The sequence below is a fragment of the Alligator sinensis genome, unplaced genomic scaffold, assembly GCF_000455745.1.
Source record: "Alligator sinensis unplaced genomic scaffold, ASM45574v1 scaffold282_2, whole genome shotgun sequence".
In the NCBI taxonomy this organism is placed as follows: Eukaryota; Metazoa; Chordata; order Crocodylia; family Alligatoridae; genus Alligator; species Alligator sinensis.
Window position 1 is genome coordinate 2,482,847 of NW_005841879.1, and position 10,691 is coordinate 2,493,537.

The 10,691-nt window shown below is 42.2% G+C and overlaps 1 protein-coding gene across 1 annotated transcript in view; it reads right to left on the minus strand.

Annotated features, from left to right (window-relative positions):
* Window positions 1–7,411, minus strand: part of HELZ (helicase with zinc finger) — a 152,983-nt gene extending 145,572 nt beyond the window's left edge. The window contains 1 exon segment of the mRNA XM_025196269.1: window positions 7,262–7,411. The gene's annotated coding sequence lies outside the window, so the exon portion shown is untranslated.
* Window positions 7,412–10,691: the final 3,280 nt, after the last annotated feature.

The following is a 10,691-nucleotide window of genomic DNA, read 5'->3' on the forward strand; positions in this document are numbered from 1 at the left end:
CCACTTCTCATTTTCATTTTTAGCCAGCAGCACATCTTTGGCAACTTTTTCCTACGAAAGAATAGTCTTGTTTTCTAAGAGCAAAATCAAGCGTAGTTTTATTCTAAAATAATCTAGTATCTCTGGGACATATTAAAAATTCACTATCAGCAACGTCCTTTATGTTTGCTCTCTCGAGACTTTTATCAATCTAAAGTGCATGAATTTCAACAAGCAAGTCTAGAGCTCAAATAAATAAAAACATGGTTTCCCACACAAGTAATATAATCTATTATACCATTCCCCGTTGCAACATGCTCTCTCACCACCAGTGTTTATAGACTGAAACTGTAAACAAGAAATGTTTAAAACATTTTGCAGTAGCATGGTATAAGACTTTGTCTTGTGTCATTTAACTATTTAATTTTTGAAATCACAAGGCAAAACTAAAATACTTAAAGATCCGTCAGAACAATTTTGACTGAATCCATTTTATTTTTCAATACTTCAGAGATTCTTGCTATAAATATTAATGCACAGCATTTTTTTCAAAGGAGGGAGGAAGGTAATCTGTGTGCGCTACCTTTCCCCTGGTGATGAAAAATTCTGACAACTTTTCCTTCTGACTTAACAACAACCTTGCAAATTTTACTCTCGTTTGCTCACCTGCAGCTTTAGCTATCTGACAGAATAAAGCATCACCATAGTAAGGAAGAATAAGCAGATTTTGTGCACTTATGCACACAAGTAACATCATGCATGGGACTAATTCCACTGTTCTCAATGTTACACACCAATGTTATACAAGCATAAATGGGTCTCAGCTATGCTCTCAGTTGCATAATAACTAGGAATTATAATGATAATTAGCACAGGACTGATTTACAGTCCTACAGAAATTAATAAACACAATTTTAAAAAGTCCTTTGAACCTCAGAGCAATCAACACATGTATGCCAAATGTCTCAGACACGTCATTCTTGCCATGTGACTGACTATTTAGGTCACATGATATTTTTTCGCCTCTGTGACTGGATGACTTCCAAACTTAAAAAGCTTCAAAGATGGCCACATAAATACTCTCAACAGGAATAGTCATAGGCATTCACAGCACACCGGCATTCACGAGTGGCAGAATCTTGGCTCTGTTCAACTTGATGAGAGTTTTGCCCCAAACCCTCTTTTTTAGCAAATGTTCTCAAAAGCCACCCTGAAGCTCACAAAAGGGCTGAACTCCAATGACAACCCACAGTTTGTATTCACAGGAAAGTCCACAAATGCTTTTGTGAAGTCTTTCCCCATTTTTTGTGGGACCTTGTTTAAAAAAGCATATTGTTTGACCAATTATTTCCACCATTAATTGCAAAAATAAACAAACACGCAAATCAAGAAAACAGTTTCCTGTACTCAGCTCCAAATGGTAGAAATAATTACAAAAGGAATAGAAACCTCGATCCACCATAACCCACCAGTATTCAGTTCACTTTTAAATTATAGCTATCACTGAACTTTACAGGTCCGGGATCTGCTCCAGTATTAAACTGCAGTAAATCCTGGAAGGACCACAAATGAAGGACTGGGATTGGCAACTGGTTCTCTGAAAGACTAAACCAGTTACGCTACATTTTCCTGCTGCTAAGCTCCATAGAGAAGAACTTAAATCTCCTTTAGCACTTTTGACCCCCCCGCCCTTTCCTCCCCCACCACCAGGCCCACAAATAAAGAAAACTCCTTTGAATTCTGTCTCAGTAAAGCTTTTCACTGTTTGATGCATTTCTCCCAGGGGCCTGGAAGAATACTATATACTACACAATTTACCTAGCTCCCTACGCTTTACTGTACCGTATTGATGATAGACGTTTGAATTCTTCAGAACCTCAGCTGGCCAGCCGTTCTTCCCTTATCTGTAATCATACCGAACAGTTATCTGGTTTTGGGCTAAACTTACTTTTCAGAGGCCACTACGGTCACTGGGCAAATATATCAAGGTTAAAAATACCCTGGAAATTAAACTCGCCACTTTCCAATTGGCTCAGCCATCTCACAGAGATTGGCACCACATAAAAGAAATAAATATTTTATTTATAAATTGTCTTTTGCTAGCTGGCTGAGGTTTTGTTGAATCAGCTGGCCTGAGATAGAGCCAGGTTTCACACCCGCAGCAGTGGAGTTCTCCTGAGCATTTTACCTTTGCTTAATCCACTTTGATAAGTGGAATTCAGAAACACCGGGGTTGGACTACCGGGCTAAATTGTGTCAGAGGGTCTGTGTTCAAGAGAGTAGCACAGGCTGCTGGATTCGGTGACAGAACAAAGTAACAGGCCAGGAGACACAATTTATTAAATGGATCCAGTCATAGCAAAGCACGCCGATACTCGGGCAATGTAGGGACCCTGACAAACTCAGGCTTTCAGAAGTCACTTACTCATATTGACAAACTCCGGTCATTCAATTCCTGGCACTTACAAATACTGGTCATTTGAACATTCAAATATTGTCATTCTTTAAAATCTTGCCTGGTGTGGAACCAGAGCTCCTGATATATAACAAGAGCCAAAAATGAAAAATGCTTGGGGAGGCAGTTATCCATGGAAACCGATTTTCAGTGCCATAATGATTTGTTTCCATAAAATTCCATTTGAAAAGAAAGTGTAATTTGTATATCTACCTCCTGAGGAAGCATGGCACAGTGATTAAAGCCCAGAAGGAGGAGTCAGATTATCTGAATTCTGTTTCCAGCTTTGCCAAAGACGCAAATGAACGTGGGCAAATAACTCATGTGCTTCGGTTCTCCCCACCTGAAAAGCAGGGATTAAAAAACTAAACTACCGAATTGAGAAAGCAAGAAGGCTACTCGGGGTTTGGAAGAGCTTTAAGACCTTCATCTGCGAGCAGTGGCAAGTTCTAATTTCTATAATTATTCTACAGCTGAAATAAAGCACTAGACTTTTAATTAAGATCTGCTTTGGAAACCATGCTTTGTGTGATGCCAACGCCAAGCAGCTTAAAATGCACACAAAAGTTTATACAGCTCTTCCCCACTGAATGATTCAGAGTTGTTGTCACGTTTTTAGTTGCTCTTCTCAACCTCAAATCTTCCTGCACGGAAGGAACTTTAGCAGAAAAACTCACCTAGAACGCCACTCCTCCAGGGGCCAACTCATGCTCAGCTTAATAATATATACAAAACACCCACAAGCCCTACTGTCACAGAGTCCAGATGATATCAAGCTAGTTACTAGTTACATCCATTTTTAGCTAGTTACATCCATTTTTATTGGACTATCAATGTTTATTTTCCCCAATTAGTGATTTCCAGACTCACTCTCTATAAATTAGTATGAGTTCTACCATCAAGAAGATGAAATAAACAGATTTAAAATGAACAACAATAACCAAGCAGACAAATAAAGCTGTATGTTCCACCTCCAAGATGCAGAGAGGCCTGGAAAGGGAGGAATAAGATGTTGTGGGAAGGAAGAGCTGCAAACAACACAAAGCATCTTGCGTGTTTATCTGAATGTAACCACCACGCCTGCTTGGCATGCAGGAGGATTTAGGAGAATGATTCTTTGGTTGGTTCAGCTATAAACCAAAAATAAATGCAAGAAGGAAGAGAGGCGCTGAACTAAATGCAACTCATGGCTCTGCACTACTGTGAATCGCAGTTCAGTGGTGTACTTTATGGAGCTAAAGGACCCACTTACAAACGAATGATAAATTTGGATTGTGCAAGCTAACCAACCAAAGCAAACAGATCCAGGTCCTTTTTCAATCCACTGCCAAGTATCCAGCCAAACAGATCTCTTTCTACCTAATCCACAAACAGAGTAAAGGGCCCAACCTCCCCCTTACCATGACTGGTAAAATTCCTAATGATTACAAGGGCGGAAGGATCAGGCCCAAGTTAATCCATACATACCCAGGGTAGACAACTCAGTAAATATTTACATATTTTAACCAAACATTAATTTCTCATGCTTTCATGCTGCAGCAGGGATGCCCAACCTGCCTGTTCCAGAATGTATTGAAAACTTGCTCCTGGAGCCACACCTTGGGGTTTTAACAGTGAAACGTCTGAGTCAAAGGAGATGGGGGTAATTTCCCTTGCTGTTTTCCACCACTCTCTGTCCAGACCTATAAACAGCTCTGCTGGGAACCACCACCGTTCCAGACAGCCGCTGTTCATCCCCAACGGGGCCGCTCACCACCGTACCCTGCTGACAGCCTGATGTACTACAGGAGAAGCGAAAAAAGAAACCACCTCTGGCTGCTCCCTGGCCTGCTCTGCCCACGCTGCCAGGGCCCAGGGGAGAGCAAGTGATGAGCAAATCCAGATCTGCCTGAGCCTAGAGAAACTGTGAAAGTGTCGACTGTGGTTCCTTGCATTTTCTGAAAGGGTATGTCTGGCCTTCAGAGTGCTGGGCTGGACACCAGCCTGACAGAGCCATCTACTAGGCAGAGATTTTAAAGAAAAAAACACAGGTACATCATCCAGCAAAGATGGCTCTCTGGCAATTATAGAAAACAAAGGACCATTTTTAATTAATAGATTTCAGTGAGATATTTAAATCTTACAGATAGGTGAATGGTCAGTTTAGTCGGAAGGTTTTTATATTTGTCTACCTCATATGAATCGCAGAAGAATGAAACCCACACACACAAAATCCATATTTAAATTATTTAAAGTTGAGAAACAAGCTAACAGCAGAAAAGAAAGTCAACTTTCAGGCCAGGGCAAACCCTCATTCAAACCTTTCCCAGTCTAAACCCTCATTAATAATAATATAGGTACTAAATGGATTTTATTTAATGTCTAAATATCAGGATAAACAGCATCAATGAGTAAGGACCCAAGCCGGCAGCCCCCACTCCAACAAAACTTCCCATATGTGTCTATTTTTCAAACTTGAAGTGGAGTTTTGTGAACATAAGGACTGTAGGATTTGGTCCTAAGATTGTGATCAGTAGCTATAACATCAGCAATCCTTAAAATAACCAAACAACTGCCACACAAATCAATACAGACAAACAGTCTGTACAAACCAAACACTGCAAAACTTTTTAGGGGTGCACCAACATATCGGCTGGCTATCGAATCGGCACCAATAAAAAAATGACGTTTTCAGCTATAGGCTTTTTTTGGTCGTTGTAGCCGATAATTGCATCTGCGTGCCTGGAGTACCCTGGCGAGTGTAGTCTGGTCCCTGCGCCCTGGCGCTGGCCTGAGCCCACCGGGGACTACAAGTCCCGGTGAGCAGCTGGATGGGGAGGGAGCGCCGGGGAGTGGTCACAGGGTGCTGCGCTCAGCGACAAAGGGACTGTTACCGGCTCCTGCTGCTGCGGCCATGGCAATGCCATGCATGCAGCATGGGACTGAGCACCAAGCTGCCATGGAGACGTTGGGCTGCACATGGGCAGGGTAAGGTGGCGTGGGTGAGACATTCTGCTCCACTGGGCACTGGGTGCCTTTGCGAAAGGGGCTTCTCCCTGGTGGCTGCAAGAACTCTACTGCACAGGGCCCGCTGGCGCTGAGGCAGCAGCATGCTTTGGGGCTCCAAACATGCCTGGCACCGCTGTCTGTGTGAGGCTCCATTTCGCCCACCGGGGACGGCAGCTCGGGCTGCAAGGGGAGTGGGGCAGCAGGTAGGAGCCAGGGGTAAGGGGGTGATGTGCATTGGAATAAGGCGGTCACCACCTTCCTCATTGAGAGCCAAAGCAGGCAGAAGGCATGTGTGTGTGTTTATAAATGCAAAACAGAAAAAAAGCTTTATTTGAGTCAGTAGCTTAAAATGCTTTGCACTATTGCTAAATATTGGTAATCAGATCGGCATCGGCTGATATGGTTGGTTAATCATCAGCTGTAGGTATCAGCCAAGAAAATCGTTATCGATGCACCCCTAAAAGTTTTGTCTTCCAGTTCTTTTAGTCTTATTTCAAAGGCATTTGATAATAAGTCAAATTAGGGTAAGCGTACATGAAACACTTATACATGTACAAGTGACATGCTGTGGATATTGATTATTCCGGAAATCATAAATTGACCTTTTGTAATTTATTACATCCATCACTGATGAAAACAGGGTACAAACTATTCACAGCAGAAAGCCTAAAAAATCCTAAGAGGCCTGTGGTAAATCTTTCCATCAGTGAAAAAGTTGCATTTTAGAAGTTGGACAGCTGATAACAACAAAGTCTCTGCCTGGAAAATTTTCTAGATCCCCCCCCAAAATTCCAAAGACGATGGTGCTGGTTTTTCACTTATACAAATATTCAGGACTCTAAGTCCTAAAAGAATAGAAATAGTCCAGCACTATACAATAGAAATAAAACGTGTGCTACAAATAACATGCTAACTACAGTGTCTGTGATTGTGTCAACATTTTATAGGCAAAAACGGATTGGTCTTTTGTGCTTAGGTCACAAATAGCTCTTCTTCACAAAGAAGACTGCATAAGTCTCTTAATGTTACTTTAATAAAATAAGGAATAAGGTACCTATCAACAGCTATACCATAATGCATTGCAGCTGAGAACATATATTACAAAACCTTAAACTCTTAAGTTCCTACTGACCCAATTTAAAAGCTCACCCATAACAGTGGATGAGGTTAAATGACTGTTACTCCACATAATCACAGAGCCACCTGTAAATTAATAAAAGAAATGGTGTGTTTGTTGATTTTGCTTCATCTACCAGTGATCAGAAAAATCTATTCATTTTTGCCCCTTATTAAAAAGTGAAGCCTTGAAACCACAAGAATTTTGTTTCAGCTAAAGAAGAAAGAACAACATGAAGTTGCATATTAATAGATAAGAGAAAACCCTTTTGCAGGCAAAAAATCCACCTTCCTGTTACGCTCGTAGCTCAGCCTGACGCGTGACATGACCAGTAGAACCATATACCCACGATCCAACACTGATCACATGAGAACAGATAATGGCAATGCAATAATCACAAATGCTAAAGAATAATAACCCATTTGGCAAAAAAAAAAAGATGTTGCCTATTAGTTGTACAGGGTGAGGGCAAAAGGAAAATGAAATGTGATACTAGATTCTTTTGCATTTTAGTGCCATAGATAAGGCTATGTAATGTGTGTGTTATGCGACTTCCAGAACAAACAAAGGCAATGTCCCTGCCCCAAAATGCTGACAATTTAACCAAATGGATTCAATTTAAGGTTGTACTTAAAATGGCCCTACTTTGAATTCCAGAATAGATTTTAAATCTGAGCAGGGGTATACAGCATGAAGAAAACTTAGATCCAAACTCAACTTACACATAGTTGAGCAGCAGCCAGAACTTCAGTACATGGCCTATCAGGAAGGTGATAGGCTTGATCTTGAGAGAAAAAGGAATAGAAAGAGGTGGAGTGCTCCCATAGCAACACATCTCCTAAAGCCAATCATTAAGTATTTATACTGTTCTTCCACCTATAAGAAAGCCAAAGAGAGGACAGCCAATCAAAAGGGCAAGTGGTCACTGAACACATAACAGGAGCCAGGGGATTGATTCTGCAGCCTCCACTCACAGGATTAGATACGTTCATATCTACTGAATGAAGTCTGAAGAATTGGGACCCAGCTTCAGAACGGCGGTAGCAACCAACGCAAGGATGCTTTGAGTAGGATTTGCCCTCTTCAAAACAACATGGGAAGCTAATTCATCGGAAGGGTAAACTTCTTCCACGCCAGAAGCCCCCGCACTCTGGAAACCACTCTACAGATAACATGCATGGCAGATGACAGAACATGCCAAGAATAATTTCAGTTTAAATACCTTTAAGGATGATCATAAAAGCTTTTCTGCATTTACCAAAACCTTTTCCCTTTATTTCGGATCAGTAGCAAAGAGAACAGTTTGTACTGACAATGGCAGTGATGCTTATATGTGGAGAAATTAAATAAGGAAAAGAAGTGAGATCATCTCGAGATTTTTTCAAAAGCTTACTGACGGCTCCTTAGAAATGTTATTCCTTACTTAAACCGCATGTGTAATCCAGGTGAAGCCTCTGCCCAAACTACACTGAGAAATCCCTTAACTAGGAGTTGTCTAAAGTACTTAGCACTGCTATCTTATCAGCTGCCTTTCGCAAGTTATCTGTTGAGCAAATCTAGACCTTTGGCTGGGGATCCAATGATTATTTACAGCCTAATAGATTTGACCACCTCATCCATCACTAATTTCTTGATCTTCAGCCTTTCAAATGATCCTTTTGTAAAAAGCCATCTGGGAATATTACAAATTCTTGATGAAACTAAACAAGCTATCCAAGTCACACCAGAACAGTATCTACCTGGCATATCCACGAAATTCCAAGATATTCCTAAACGGATTTACAAAATTCCTTCTTTAAACATCACAATATAACTGGAACCTTGATGTGTATACATCTTACTTAAAATTACATAGAATATTATTAAGCTTGCAAAGTCCAGCATTCAAAAGTAAAAAAATCCCCAAACTGCCTGTGCAACTTAAATGCGGCCTCCTTGTATGTTCATACTATTTTAGTCTTTAAATGCATGATGACATACCACTTTTCCAAAGGATACCTTCCTCATTCAGTGAACAGAAAGAATTAAGCTCCTAAACGATCAGCTATTTCAAATTTTGTGTTTTATTTCAAAATTAGACTTTGCTTTACTTTTTTTCAATACCTTTATTTTAGCCCTTATTTGAGATGCACTATTCAAACTCTGCTCTGAAGAATTTTTTTTATCCAACTGCATATGTATTAATGAAATTATTTCCCCAGAACCTGCTGACATGCAGGGGCACTAATGTTCCCATTTTACAGATGAGGGGAAGAGGTACAGATTGATTAGCATCAAAAGTTACTCCTAATTTTGGATGCCTGACCTAAGGCATCTACTAAGTGGGGTTTTTTCAGAGTGTTTTGCATTAAAGGCACTTTATGTGATACCACTGACTTGAACGGGAGCAATCACTGCTGAACACTTCTGCAAATTAGACCTCAGTGTAGTGTCATAAACTAGGAACTCAGAAAATAGTTATCACTCAGTTATTGACCACCTGTAAAAGCCTGGCTTAGAGGACTTGGTCAGCATTACATAGGAACTCTAAAGCTAACGCAGAGATCAGATTCCTCAGGGCAGCATTCAAATTGTCTTAATCATGAATGGCTCTTTTCTCTTACTGCAGTCCTCTGCCTCATTCACTTCACAGCTTCCTACTTCTGCTATTAATGAAGTAGACACTATTCTCATTCATTTCACAACCCTGAATCATCCTCAGAGAAGGGCCAGCTTGTACACTGAATGAGGCAGGGATGCCATGGAAAAAATACTATGGGAAAGTATAATTAAAATTGTAGTACAATACATAGCACAAGGCTAAGCTGACTGTAGCATTTCCTAAGTATGAATGTTAACATTGCAAGTGTGTGAGTGTGTGCGCAAGTGTAATTTCCTAGTTTTTTAAAAAAGCAAATGCAAATAAAAACCACCTCACCACCAAATGCCATCACATGGCAACCTAGTGAAACCAATATGGCTTGTCAGCAGGACTAAAACTTTAAATTCACTGTATAGGCCTTTGCAATTTGAGCTAACAGATTAACTAATACCAACAGTCGTTTTCCATCATCTTTGTGCACTGGCACTAGAGGGAAATGAGACACTTTGCTCGTGGGTTACACACATCTGCTGACAGCAGAGGAACACCAAGATGTGTGGAGCGAGGGCGCAAGCCACGCTCTAGCAGAAAGTACACCTGACACAGACTCCTCTACCTACACATGACCTATCTAGCCCATGGCCTCCAACCAGCCTGTCCCTCCGCCATCCCAACCCCTCATCCAAGGACTAGGTCTTCCTTGCTGGGTCCTACTCTGACCACTCCAACCTTCCTATTTCAGACCCAGTCTCCCTCTGCACACATAATATCTGTTCCCAGCCATTCCTACTCCCCTACTTCCCACCTCCTCATTCAGTCCATCCTTCTTCCCAACACTGGCCTGAACTCAGCATTCCTACCACCCACTTTCCTTATTGACAGTCCTAATCTCCCTCCTTTAAATTGCTTGTCCAGTCTCGGTGTTTCTTCCCTTCCCACCCTTGTCCCATCCCAAATAGTACCATCTCTCCCCCTGCTCCACATGAAATGTTTCTGTCCTGTCTCAACTCTATGTCCCTGCCTCCAGAGATTCTCAGTCCCAGTCTCCTCTTCTACTCCCCCTGCATAGATCTGGATTTTGGGTGCACCAATAGAGATTTTTGGGGCCAATACAGATAGCCAATACTTAAGGAGGTGTATTGGCTGATACCGATCCAATTTCTGATACGCAGCCTGGCAGCTTGAAGAACAGTGTCCAGCTGGTAAGTCTGTTGTGGTGAAAGGGAAGGGGGAAGGAAAAGGGTGTGGGGGGCAGATTGAGGCCCCTGTGGTGAGGAAGCAGTGGGGCTGGGGCTAGGGTTAGGACAGGGTATAGCGCAGCACAGAGCCACGGCTTGCCCAGGGGTAACAAGGATGGGTGGCTCCTGCTGCTGAACGCTCCCTGGGAGGGCACAGGGGGCATGTGCCCTGGATCTGTGCGGGGCGGGGCGGGGCGGGGCGGGGCGGCTGGCTGCAGCTGCAGACTGGGGCCAGGGTGGCACCGGACTCTTTCTAGAGGGGGAGCTGAGCCGGGCCGGACTGTACTCGGGGCAGGCAGCACTGGGAGGATGCCTATAGGGGGAGAGAGCTGC